The 14,531-nt window shown below is 44.8% G+C and overlaps 1 non-coding gene across 1 annotated transcript; it reads right to left on the bottom strand.

The window, feature by feature from the left end:
* Positions 1 to 1,892: 1,892 nt before the first annotated feature.
* Positions 1,893 to 2,030, bottom strand: LOC119920120. The gene has a single exon (XR_005447885.1). It is a non-coding gene; the product is annotated as a small nucleolar RNA SNORA7 (small nucleolar RNA).
* Positions 2,031 to 14,531: the final 12,501 nt, after the last annotated feature.

The following is a 14,531-nucleotide window of genomic DNA, read 5'->3' as shown; positions in this document are numbered from 1 at the left end:
TACTACGAGTCAAAACTCACCCGTGCTGGACAGCAGCGGCACGGGAGAGAGTCGCGGGTGGAGGCTCAAGTTGACTGCGCGGAAGGAGATAGTGGTAAACCACTCCCGTAGTTTTACCAAGAAAACTCTATGGATCCACTACCAGAACGATTGCAGATGGAGGTGGGACATTCTGGGAGAGCTACGTCCGTGGTGTCTCTCTGGGTTGGAAACGACTCGACGGCATAAGACAAGACAAACGACAAAATGAGCATCCCTATAGACTATCCATCCATTACCCCAATTAATAACAAAGAAACAACAATATGAGGAGGATTTAACATAAAGAAGAAAAGCCATAAAGATAGCCATTGGAATTGAAAACGTTCAAGACTGGGATTTCTAATAGGATTTCAAGAGGTTTAGATGGAACACATATATAACACTCCATCTCAATTACCAATTAGGTCTAAACGGGAACCGCTGGGATAGGATGGGAAGGACGAGAAAACGCATCTACCTACAAGACAATGGAGTCATCCAGGTGGAAGATAAAGTATCTCCCCATTTTCTGATCATTTTCCTTACATCCTGGCATGGCAAAAAAAACCTAACATGAAGTGACACAACATTAAGGTCTAATTCCAGCCAGTGTCACTAAAGAGGCCTGTCTGTCCACAGACAGATGGCTCGACAGAGGCCTTACTGAGGAGTGAACCCTCTCAGAGCTCGCTTAGAAAATATTAATAATAATAATAATGGCATTTGTTAAGCGCTATCTGCAAAGCACTGTTCTAAGCGCTGAGGGGGATACAAGGTGATCACTTGGGGACTGATCAAGGAAACAGAGGTTTGACTTGCTTGGTTCTAGTAGATGTGACCGGCAATGAAGGTTCCTTGTTTAATCACAAAAACAATGAGCCTGCAGAAAGTATCCGGGATATTTTACACGCATGGATTTGTGGCATTTACAGTGTTTAGTAATATTACTTGAAGGTAAGCCGCCGTGATCCCTGAGCTTACTTCTCTCCCAGGGTGAGTTACATTGAGGGCAGCAGAAGGCTCCCAGAGACTTTAACCTTTGCCTAGGATATTTAAATAATGACGGCCTTCCGCCGGTCTTACGCTTCCTCTGCATTTACACTGGAAAACATCTCGCAAAAAGCGGTTGACTTCTGGGTGATTTGGAAACAACTGCAACAGATGGCTGGATTTGGCGTGGAATGTATAATTAGCTTTGGAATCTAACACCCTTTTTTTGCTCCTCAAAAGAGGGTCGCGTAATCCAGTCGTCTAACCAGATGCACGACAGCCGGAAGTAGAGGATAGGCAGCCTAAATGAGGGGTCTTGCCCTTGTGTTTTCCCAAAATGATGGATGCTATGTGACCTGTTTGTGAAGAGAAGCAGCATGGCCTAGCGGATACAGCACAGGCCTGAGAGTCAAAAGGACCCAGCTTCTAATCCCAGCTCTGCCACTTGTCTGTTGTATGCCCTTGGGTAAGTCACTTCACTTCTCCGTGCCTCGGTTCCCTCATCTGTAAACTGCAGATAAGACCGCGATCGTGCGGATTAAGACTGTGTCTCACCTGATTAACTGGTCTCTGTCCAATCTGGGCATGTCACTCCCCTCCTCAAAAATCTCCAGTGGCTGCCTGTCAAGCAAAAACTCCTCACTCTCGGCATCAAGGCTCTCCATCACCTCTCCCCCTCCTACCTCATCTCCTTTCTCTCCTTCTCCAGCCCAGCCCTCACCCTCCGCTCCTCTGCCGCCGATAACCTCCTCACTGGGCCTCGTTCTCGCCCGTCCCGCCATCAACCCCTGGCCTTAGTACAGTGTTCTGCACAAAGTAAGCGCTCAATAAATATGATTGAATGAATGAATACTGCTGCTCCCCAGCACAGGGGAGTTTTGACTTGTAGGAGATTGCCTTCCATTAGCTAGCTACTGCCCAAGCTAGGAACGAAATGGGTAGGCCTCTGCTTGGCTCTCTCTCCCGTAGCTGAGACTGGCAGAGTACTGAAAACTCTCCAGGTGCGATCCTGAAAGGGGAATACACACACACGCACGCATATAATTCATCAATCAGTCAATGGTATTTATTGAGCGCTTACTGTGTGCAGCGCATCATTGTCATCATCAATTGTACTTATTGAGCGCTAACTGTGTGGAAAGCACTGGACTAAGAACTTGGGAGGTGGCAATACAACGGAGTTGGTGGATAGCGTCCAGGAGACAGACATTAAGATAAGATAGGGGAGGGAGTGGTGTACAAAGGATATAATAAAGACAGAAGTCTACAGAAGTGCATGATTTGTAGAAGTATATATGCATATTTATGTGCATATCTTTATCTTAATGTCCATCTCTCCCTCTAGTCTGTAAGCTCCTTACGGGCGGGGAATGTATCTACCAATTCTATTATATTGTAATAATAATAATAATGGCATTTATTAAGCGCTTACTATGTGCAGAGCACTGTTCTAAGTGCTGGGGAAGTTACAAGGTGATCAGGTTGTCCCACGGGGGGCTCACGGTCTTCATCCCCATTTTACAGATGAGGTAACTGAGGCCCAGAGAAGTTAAGTGACTAGCCCAAAGTCACACAGCTGACAATTGCAGAGCTGGGATTTGAACCCATGACCTCTGACTCCAAAGCCCATGCTCTTTCCACTGAGCTGTGCTGCTTCTCTGTACTCTCGCTAGGACTTAGTACAGTTCTATGCACACAGTAAGCGCTCAATAAATACCATCGATTGATTGATGTATGTCAGTTATTTAAAGCAATTACTCTTTTGATAAGTATTTTTATGTCTTTTTCACCCATTGGTATGAAAGCTTCTTGTGAGTAGAGACCATGTCTTGTGCCTATGTTGTATTTTTCTAGCGCTTAGTATACTGCACTGCACCCAGTACATGCTGAATAAACATCATTTCTACTATTTATTCATTCATTCAATCGTATTTATTGAGCATTTACTGTGTGCAGACCACATTACTTACTAAGCACTTGGAAAGTACAATTCAGCAATGAAGAGGGACAATCCATGCCTACAACGGACTTACAGTCCAGAAGATAATGATGGCATTTGTTAAGCGCTTATTATGTGCCAAGCATGGTTTTAAGCACCGGGGTAGATACAAGGTAATCAGGTTGTCTCACGTGGGGCCCACAATCTTAATCCCCATTTTACAGATGAGGTAACTGAGGCACAGTGAAGTTAAGTGACTTGCCCAAGGTCACACAGCAGTCAAAAGGAAGAGCTGGGATTAGAACAGTCCTTCTGGAGTCATCATCATCATCATCAATCGTATTTATTGAGCGCTTGTGTGCAGAGCACTGTACTAAGCACTTGGGAAGTACAAGTTGGCAACATATAGAGACAGTCCCTACCCAACAGTGGGCTCACAGTCTTCTGAATCCTTCTGAATCCTACCAAAGTGTTTAGTACAATGCTCGGCACATAGTACTTAAGAAGAAGAATAAAAATAGACATTCATTACCTGCCCTCAAAGATTTTGCAGTCTAATGGGGTGGGTGGGGATGGGAGAGAGGCAAAATCGACTGACAAGTAGATGCGGGAAGCAGAACAATGCTTCCATAAAAGAGCAAGTATGACAAAAGTGCCCATGGCTATAGTAAATCATTCATTCAATTGTATTTATTGAGCACTTACTGTGTGCAGGGCACTGTACTGAGCGCTTGGGAAGTCCAAGTTGGTGACGTGTAGAGACGGTCCCTACCCAACAACGGGCTCACAGTCTAGAAGGGGGAGACAGACCACAAAACAAAGCATATTAACAAAATAAAATAAATAGAATAGTAAATATGTACTAGTAAAATAAACAGAGTAATAAATCTGTACAAACATATATACAGGTGCTGTGGGGAGGGGAAGGAGGTAGGGCGGGGGGGAAATCAGTCAAAAGTCAGTCAGTCAAACATATTTATTGAGTGCTTACTGTGTGCACAGCACTGTACTAAGTACTTGGGAGAGTACAATTTAACAATATAACAGACACATTCCCTGCCCACAATGAGATTACAGTATAAAGGGGGAGACAGACATTAATATAAATCAATAAATTACAGATCAATCAATCGTATTTATTGAGCGCTTACTGTGTGCAGAGCACTGTACTAAGCGGTTGGGAAGTACAAAGATATGTACAGATATTTACATAAATTCTGTGGGGCTGGGACTAGGGGATGAATAAAGGGAGAAAGTCAGATGCAGAAGAGAGTGTGATATATTGATGAAGATGGTATTTGTTAAGCGCTTACTATTTGCCAAGCACTGTCCTAAGCGCTGGGGTAGATGCAAGGTAATCAGGTTGTCCCATGGGGGGTTCACAGTCTTCATCTCCATTTTACAGTTGAGGTAACTGAGGCACATAGAAGTTAAGTGGCTTTCCCGAAGTCACACAGCTGATAAGTGGTGGAGCCAGGATTAGAACCCACGACCTCTGACTCCCAAGCCTGGGCTCTTTCCACTGAGCCACGCTGCTTCTTATTCTATTGGATAAGAAATGGCCTAAACCAAGGCAGAATGGAGGATTCAAGACAATCACTGGATCCACTTGAGACTTGCCAGCTAGTTGGTATGGCTACTTCTTTCCCGACAAACTCTCTTCTCTTTCTGGTCAGCCCAGATACACCTTTAATTCTCATCCTTCCTTTCTTTCTGTCTCTAAAATGAGGGGTCCCTCCACGTTGCAAAACATTACCACCATCATCACCATCATTGTCATCCTTACCGTGGCGTCCGTCAATCATTCAATAGCGTCACACGGCAATACACTGTTCTGTGTGCCTGGGAGCATACAACAGAAGCAGGACACGCATTTCCTGGCCTCAGGATGCTTACGATTTACTTATTGAAGAATCCTTTGCGTACATCAGTGGGGAAATGTGGCCTAGTGGAAAGAGGGTGAGAACCGGAGTCTGGAGTCCACGGTTCTGGTGTCAACATTGGCACTGGACTGCTGTGTGACGTTGGGTAAGTCACTGAACTGCTCGGAGCTTGAGTTTCCTCCAGTGTAAATGGAGATCCGGTTTCTGCCCCGTCACTTCCCTGAGATCACTCTTTCCATGGTCACCAATGACAGCCTTCTTGAGAAATAATAATAATAATAATAATAATAATAATGATGGTATTTGTTAAGCACTTACTACATGCGAAGCACTGTTCTAAGTGCTGGGGGGATACAGAGTGATCAGGCTGTCCCACGTGGGGCTCACAGAGTCAGAGGGCATGGGTTCAAATCCCGGCTCCGCCAATTGTCAGCTGTGTGACTTTGGGCAAGTCACTTAACTTCTCTGGGCCTCAGTTCCCTCAACTGTAAAATGGGGGTGAAGACTGTGAGCCCCCTGTGGGACAACCTGATCACTTTGTAACCGCCCCAGTGCTTAGAACAGTGCTTTGCCCATAGTAAGCGCTTAATAAATGCCATTATTATTATGATTATCATTAATCCCCATTTTACAGATGAGGGAACTGAGGCAGAGCCGGGATTCGAACCCATGGCCTCTGACTCCCAAGACCGTGTTCTTTCCACTGAGCCACGCTGCTTCTGAGAAATCTAACTGATGTTATTCCGTCCAAATCCTCCTTGACCACCTTCAGCACTTCAGACCACTCTCCTCTCCTGGAAACACCCGCTATTCTCGGTTTTGCTCTTCTGGCACGATTCTCTCCTGGTTCTCCTCTTACCTCCCTGGCCGATCCTTCTCCGTCTCAACATTTTTTTCCTCAGCCTCCCTCTCCCCAAGTGTGGGTGTCCCTCAAGGCGGGGTGCTCTTGACCCACTTCTCTCTCATCTGGAACCTTTTCAGGCTTGACTGGAAAATCTCAAATCCGGTCGGCTCCAAAAGCTGTAAGGGAAGCAGCATGGCATAGTGGATAAAGATTTGTACGGATTTGTACAGATTCATTACTCTATTTCTTTTACTTGTACATATTTACTATTCTATGTATTTTATTTTGTTAATATGTTTTGTTTTGTTGTCTGTCTCCCCCTTCTAGAGCCCGCTGTTGGGTAGGGACTGTCTCTATATGTTGCCAACTTGTACTTCCCAAGCGCTTAGTACAGTGCACTGCACACAGTAAGTGCTCAATAAATACGATTGAATGAACGAATGAATAAATAAAGCACGGGACTGGGAGTCAGAAGGTCATGGGTTCTAATCCCGGCTCTGCCGCTTGTCTGCTGTGTGACCTTGGGCAAGTCACTTCACTTCTCTGGGCCTCAGTGATCTCATCTGTAAAATGGGGATTGAGACTGTGAGCCCCAGGAGGGACAGGGGCTGTGTCCAGCCCGATTTGCTTGTAACCACTCCAGCGCTTAGTACGGTGCCTGGCACATAGTTAAGCGCTTAACAAATACCATAAGAATAATAATAATAAGGGGGGATCGCTCCCTTTATTCCCTGTGCATTTGATAACACAAAGAACTTCACTGACAAAGAAAAGATATATAAGAGATCCTCAAGCAGCTTACAATCTAAGGTGATTCCTGCTCTACTACCCATAGAATTTAATTCCATAGCAAGTTGATTTACCAGATAAACCAAAAAAATCCTAAGAGAGTTTCGATGAATAAGTAGATGAAAGGTATTAGCCAAAGATTTTCTCTCCCTATCCCTCAGTGGGAATGGGTCTGTTTTAAGAAATGTTATCTTCTTCCTCTTCCTTTTTCATAGGAATTCAGTATGTCCTAGGGGAGAGAACACAGACTTGGGAGTCAGAAGGACCTGGGTTCTAATCTCAGCTCTGTCACGTGTCTGCTGTGTGACCTTAGACAAGTCTCTTTACTTCCCTGTGCCTCAGTTATCTCATCTGTAAAATGAGGATTAAGACTGTGAGCCCCATGTGGGACACGGACTGGGTCCAACCTGATTAGCTTGCTTCTACCCCAGCGCTTAGTACAGCTACTGGCACATAGTAAGCCCTTAATAAATCAATCAATCGTATTTATTGAGCGCTTACTGCGTGCTTACTGTGGTATTTTTTAACAAATACCATTAAAAAAATTTTAGATGTAAAAATAATGAATACTAAGCTATGCTGCGTTCCCCTATGAAAGGCTGAAAGTTTCCTCTGCCGTGGGAATGCCGACTGGCAGAAAGATAAAGCGCGAAGGATGCTAGGATAATGATCTACATTCCGATGTTTTACTTTGGGAATAATAGATCCTTTTGCTACCTCCCACTGAGACATCGATCTACTTGGTATTCTATTTTGGTAGGTCTCTTTCAACACACCCTAGCAAGAGTCTGAAGGTCTCACGGTGCTTAGGCAGCCTGCCCATAGCCTACTGTCTTAAGCAGTACTGCATTAGGCGAAGGAAGTAGGTCATTCTTAAGAAAGCCTCCTTTATAGGGCGGAGAAAGCTATAAATCAACATGAAAATATCACGGGTCCCAGCTGTTCTCTCTGGGGTGAGGCGTTAGGTTCTCTGTCCCGGGTACCAAACTTGGGACCTTGCTGAATACTGAAATGTCTAAAGTGACAGTGTGGTTCAGCATTTGGTAGAGTGCAGTGATAGTCCCGCTTAAGGAGACCGTACCATCCCAAAGTCAAAGATCAAAGGCATCATTGGTGGGGTGGGTAGGTGGGGACAGATTTCTGCAGCCCAGGGCCTTGGGTTAAAGGGGACTGGAAAAAGTACTGCCATAATCCTATACCCCAAAATATCTATATATACACGCACACACACGCATCATCATCATCAATCGTATTTATTGAGCGCTTACTGTGTGCAGAGCACTGTACTAAGCGCTTGGGAAGTACAAGTTGGCAACATATAGAGACAGTCCCTACCCAACAGTACATACATATGCACACATATATACATATGTATATGTACATTTAGATATAGAGAGAGAGATGGATATGTCTATATAGCGATATAGATATTTATGTATATAGATACACATATATCGAGAAGCAACATGGCCTAGTGGCAACAGTACAGGCTTGGGAGTCAGAGGATGTGGATTCTAATCCCGGCTCCGCCACTTGTCTGCTGTGTGACCTTGGGCAAGCCACTTAACTTCTCTGGGCCTCCATCTGCAAAATGGAGATTAAGACTGTGAGCCCCGTGTGGGACGGGAACTGTTTCCAACCTGATTACCTTGTATCTACTGCAGTGCTTATAACAGTGATGGGCACGTAGTAAGCGCTTAACAATTACCATTATTATCATTATATATAGATAGATATGTATATAGATATATGTCTATATATAGGGTATCGTCTGTGGTTTGCGGAATGTATAACAGCTGCTCTAGGTAAGAAGTAGGCTACTTTGAATTAAAACCACATTCTATATACTATAAGACTGAAATGTAGCTCTAGAACGGCTGTACATTAATTCAAAGACATGTTTAATACAGAGTGAAGAGCCTCAGTGGCAGAATGGTGAAATTTTGTTTTAAATTAGGGACAAACAAATGTCTCCAGGGGCCCCAGAAAATCTGGTGGACCTGGGTCCTCAGGAGAGTTGAACAGGTCCTGGCCATCAGGCATAAATCCCACTGAAACCTCTTGCTTTGCTTTGGCAGTTGGGGCAGAGATTCAGTTCAATGATTTCTAGTTGCTTAATCATCGTCCGGCCGAAGATATAGGGTTCCCCGAGGGATGTTTTGTCTTTCGTCAATGTGAGTTGGCTTTCTGTGGGAGAAATCTCACCACCCCCCGCCCCCCGAGATAATAAATTTGAGTCCAAGTACATTTTCCCGTGAGGCCTTGCCCTTAAAATGGTGCTGAAATAAATGGTGCACTGAGGCACTGCTCTTTTCCTAATGTGCAACTCTAAACAGACCCCAGTATAAGACATCTTTCTCTAAAGAAAGTACCTTGCCTTCTGAGTCAGGGGATCTTGGTCCTTCTGTCATCTGTCACGTATGTGCTGTCACCTTGAAAAGAGTGCAGTGACTTTTAAACCGCAAGATCAGGGTTCATGCCTTCCGGCAAGAAACGGTAAACACACAGGTTTGTTAAACATCTGGTTGGCTTGTTTCAGTGGAGTGATACGCTAGAATTATTGGTAAGCATCTAATGCCGCAGACAAGGAATGAAAGGCTGTGACACCGGGGGGAAGAGCGGAACCGAAAATAACTAAGTTAACAGTTGAAGATGGAGGAAGGGGATCTTGTCCCTGGTCGAGAATGGCAAATATTTCTTCAGAGCATATGCGGCAATGGCCTAGTGGAAAGAGCACGGGCTTGGGAGTCAGAGGTCATGGGTTCGAATCCCGGCTCCGCCACTTGTCAACTCTGTGAGCTTGGCCAAGGCACTTCACTTCTCTGTGCCTCCGTTTCCTCGTCTGTAAAATGGGGATTCAATACCCTGTCCCCCTCCGACAAAGACTGCAAGTCCCATATGGGACGAGGACTGTGTCTGATCTGATTATCCTGTGTCTGGCATATAGTAAAAGCTTAAAAAATGCCGCAATTACCAGTAATAGTATGCACAATATTATCTCCTAGAATTGGATTTTCTCCAAAGGGAAAAAAGAAGGCATTTGCTTTCCTGAAGGTCAGATTTCAGGAAGGGATACTAGAAAAAAGAACGCAAGGAGTAAATGATCACAGTGGATCATGACAGACAGCCACCAGAAATGGGACTGACGGATGACTCTCCCCCACTTCAAAACCTGATTGAAGGCACATCTCCTCCAAGAGGCCTTCCTTGACTAAACCCTCCTTTCCCCTTCTCCCCCTCCCTTCTTCATCACCCTGACATGCTCCCTTTATTCATCCTCCATCCCAGTCTCACAGCACTCATGTACGTATCTGTCATTTATTGATTTATATTGATGTCTGTCTCCCCCTCTAGACTATAAGCTCGTTGTGGGCAGGGAATGTGTGTTTTCTGTTGTACTCTCCCAAGCGCTTAATACAGTGCTGTGCACACAGTAAGCGCTCAATAAATACGACTGGCTGTTTGGATGCTGCTATATCGTTAAAATGGGATCATAATACACAAACATGGTGATTATTACTTGGCATTGGAGATAGCTCATTGTTGCTGGGTGCCTGTGTGAGTATGTAAGACTGCATACACAATAATAGATTCAGTGACCTTCTGGTTGGCAAGGGTAAGCGGAGATCTTTCACGTTAGATGATTCTACTGTCTTGTACTGTGAACGTGTACTGGGGCCATACGATACCCCAGAAAAAAAATCTTAGTTTCTCTCCCCAAATTTCTTTTTTGCCCTAGAACTCACCCCATGGACTGTGGAACTGGTGGCAGCATCTTAGCCCTTGTGCCTGTGTACATGCTGAAGTGTACACCAATCAGTGATATTTCTTGAGCGCTTACTCTGTGCAGAGCTCTGTACTAAGCGCTTGGGAGAGTACAACAGAGATGGTAGAGACGTTTCCTGCCCCCTCTAGACTGTAAGTGCATTGAGGGCAGGGAATGTGCCTGTTATAGTGTTACATTGTACTCTCCTCTGCACTCAATAAATACGATTGAATGTCTGACTGCCCCCAGTGAGTTTACTGAACATTTAATGATTTCTTCTGATTCCATTACTAATGTATACATTGTATGTCTGTCTCCCTTTTTAGAGTTTAAGCTCTACAGGGTGGAATGTGTCTTGTGTTCCTTAGGACAGCGCATTGTACACACCGGGTGTTCAGTAGTTATCGATATTACTACTACAAGATACTTTGTGGTTTCTTCCCAAACTGTACCTCAGCCCCGCACGCACTGCCTACCTCTTCCAATTCATTCTTCTCTTTCTTCTAGGTGCCAGGCCTGTGATACTGTTCCCTAATTCCACTGCGGCCGATAAGCCTTCACTTTCCCTGTTTCCACTGGATCAATCAATCCATCAATAGTTTGCATTGAGCACTTATTGTGTGTAGAGCACTGAAAGAGTGATGGTGATGGTATTTGGTAAGCGCTGTTCTAAGCACTTGAGAGAGTACAATAGAGTTAGTAGACATGATCCCTGGCCTCAAGGAGCCTGCAATCCACTTGGGAGGTGGTCTTGTCTTATGCTGTTGTGTCGTTTCCGACCCATAGCGACACAACGGACACATCTTTCCCAGAACGCCCCGCTCGCCATCTGCAATCTTCTGGTAGTATATCCATTGAGTTTTCTTGGTAATAATAATAATGATAATAATAATAATAATAATGGCATTTATTAAGCGCTTACTATGTGCAAAGCACTGTTCTAAGCTCTGGGGGATACAAGGCGATCAGGTTGTCCCACGTGGGGCTCACAGTCTTAATCCCACTTTACAGTTGAGGTAACTGAGGCACAGAGAAGTTAAGTGGCTTGCCCAAGGCCCCACAGCTGACAAGTGGTGGAGCTGGGATTCGAACCCATGACCTCTGACTCCAAAGACCGTGCTCTTTCCACTGAGCCACGCTGCTTCTCCAAAAGCATATTTTTTGGTAAAAATATGGATGTGGTTTGCCATTGCCACCTTCCGCGCGTAAACTCAAGTCTCTGCCCTCGATTCTCTCTCATGCCATCCCATCCATTACCAGAATAAATTACACATAAGGGGAAGCAACTGAATATAAAGATATGGACATATGGGCAGGAGTGAGTACCCGAGTTGCACCGTAAGGCGACCACAGCATCGAAATCTTTTCAGGAATCTTCTGTGCACACCTGACTGTACCTACACTTAATCGGTCCCTTATAGGTCTTGGCACTATCTAGCACCATAGTACAACCTCTATCCCTTCATTTCGAATCTCAGTCCAAAAAGGACCAATTGGTCAGCTAGTTTGACCCTTAAATATACTGCAACTTGGGAGGGACTCTTGACCTCTATACAACTTTCAGTGCCTCTCAAAGTCATTGTGGCAATTGCTTCTAATTCATCGCACTTCTCCCTCTTTTACCATGGAGCTTTTCGGCAGGGAAACCTGTAGACATTCTCTCAGAGAAGTTCTTTAAGACACTGCGTGTGAAGAAGTGAACTGAAAAGTCTGGCCGTGAGGGGGAAAAGAAAAACAATTTAGCAAAAAAAAATCAGTGACATTGGACCCAGCCACGGCAGAGGCAGAATTTACCTCTGGTTAAATCAAGAACTGTTTCCATTCGGGGGGAGCAGGAGATGGTTTGGGGGTGGTGCTGTATAGGCAATGATGGCATTTTCTGATTTTACATGGTGCTATTCCTTCAATCGTATTTATTGAGCGCTTACTGTGTGCAGAGCACTGTACTAAGCGCTTGGGAAGTACAAGTCGGCAACATATAGAGACAGTCCCTACCCAACAACGGGCTCACAGTCTAGAAGGGGGAGACAGACAACAAAACAAAACATTTAGACAGATGTCAAAATCATCAGAACAAATAGAATTAGGGGCTAAATTGGGAACGTTTCCCACACCAGCAGATGTGGTAGAAAAAGCCAAAGATGGCTCCCTCTAAGACCCTCCAGAACCCTCTGCAGCGGTTCTTGCTTCCTCTTCTCCCTTCTCCGGGACCCTGGCAACCTTCTGAAAGTTTCATTTTTCCATATTATCAAAGTTTCGATCTTGTTCTTTTGTTACTGACTGCATCCCCCGTAGAACTCAAATGTCTTTCAGTACAGATCCTGGAGGCAGGGGATATATATCCCAGACTTTGAATCTCTCTTACCATTTGTCTCTTCTACCTACGTCTTGGGGATGACCCCGTCCCTTCTCACTGCTGCTGTCCTGCTCTTGTTTGACCGGGAGAAACGTGAGCATCGGCTCTCCTTGAATTTCTCCTTTCCTGGAACGGCCCTTGGATGGTCGTACTCTACGACTGGGTTCCAGCCTCTTGTTAGATCACAGGAGTAAAGGAACCTACAGGGAATCCTCCTCTAACCGGGGGTTGTGTTGTGGAAGACTTGATCAATGTTATTCATTCATTCAATCGTATTTATTGAGCACTTACTGTGTGTAGAGCACTGTGCTAAGCGCTTGGGAAGTACACGTTGGCAACACATAGAGATGGAGTTATGCACATCTACTGGGTGTAGGGCACTGTACTGAGCACCGGGGAGGGTACAATTCAATAGAGTTGGCAGACGAGATCCCCGCCCGCAAGGAGTTCCCAGTCTACTGTGAGCAGGGGACTTTACTAAGCGCTTGGGAGAGGACAAGAGAGGTAGAAGATACAATCTCTGCTCTGAAGGAGCTTACGATACGTTGAACCTGGTGTTTTGGGAAAAATCTCAATAGAGTAAAATTGATTCCAGGGGAATTAATTGGGCCGGGGTTCAATGGTTCGAAGATGCCACAGTGACTGACACTGTTTCACACAAATTCCTTTATAAATCTTATGACCACCACTAGCAGCCTTTCAACTTACTGTTACTTTGCTAAACACCGTACAATCGCAAAAACACAAACAACATCAAGTCCTATGTCATGTGGTGCTTTATGGCAGAGGCAAAATCTGGGAAGCACAGTAGCTTCACATCTTGACCAACAGGAAGTTTTTTGTTTTAAGGTATTTCTAAGTGCTTACTATGGGCCTTGCACTATACTAGGTGCTGGGAGATTCTACCTGCACCTAACAAGTGGATTGTTTCATACCACGACAGATCTGTAAGCGCTCAATAAATACGACTGAATGAATGAATGAATCTGTATTGTGGGGAAAAAAAGACTCCCTAATTCTTCCACTTTGTCAGAGCCAAATGTTGTAATGAAAACAAAATAAGAGAAGCAGTGTGGCTCAATGGAAAGAGCCCGGGCTTTGGAGTCAGAGGTCATGGGTTCAAATCCCGACTCTGCCAATTGTCAGCTGTGTGACTGGGCAAGTCACTTCACTTCTCTGGGCCTCAGATATCTCATCTGTAAAATGGGGATTAAGACTGTGAGCCCCTCGCGGGACAACCTGATCTCCCTGTAACCTCCCTAGCGCTTAGAACAGTGCTTTGCACATAGTAAGCGCTTAATAAATGCCATTATTATTGTTATTATTAAAACATACGCTGTGGGAGAACTGGGTATAGCTATAAAGGGGTATTGCAGTCCACAGATCAACTTCGAAGAAAATAGTCCAAAGAACATTTCTCTTAGGTGCACATGACTAAAACCTTCGGGTTTTATAGTATGTATTAAATTCTTACTGTGTGTAAAACACTTTTCTAAATACTGGGGTAGAAACAAGTTTATCAGTTTGGACACAGCCCTTGTCCTGCATGGAGCTCACGGCCTAAGTTGGAAGGACAAGGATTTAAGACCCATTTTACAGATGAGGGAACGGAGGTCCAGATAAATTAAGTGATTTGCCCAAGATCACCCAGTAATCGATCGACTGGTGGGTAGGGACCGTCTCTATATGTTGCCAACTTGTACTTCCCAAGCGCTTAATACGGTGCTCTGCACACAGTAAGCGCTCAATGAATGAATGAATGAATGATTGGCAGAGCCAGGATTAGAACCCAGGTCCTCGGACCCCCAGGCCCATGCCCTTTCCACTCAGTCATGCTGCTTCTTCCAACCCAATCGACGTGTTGCTTTTTCCAGCCCACCTCAAAAGTTCTCGGCAATCAGCGTGAGCTACTCCTACAACATCTCCTGTGATTTTTACATCCC

Source organism: Tachyglossus aculeatus, chromosome X1, assembly GCF_015852505.1.
Source record: "Tachyglossus aculeatus isolate mTacAcu1 chromosome X1, mTacAcu1.pri, whole genome shotgun sequence".
NCBI classification, from domain to species: domain Eukaryota; kingdom Metazoa; phylum Chordata; class Mammalia; order Monotremata; family Tachyglossidae; genus Tachyglossus; species Tachyglossus aculeatus.
The sequence above is the reverse complement of the archived record's forward strand: the minus strand, read 5'-3'. Positions and strand labels throughout refer to the sequence as shown.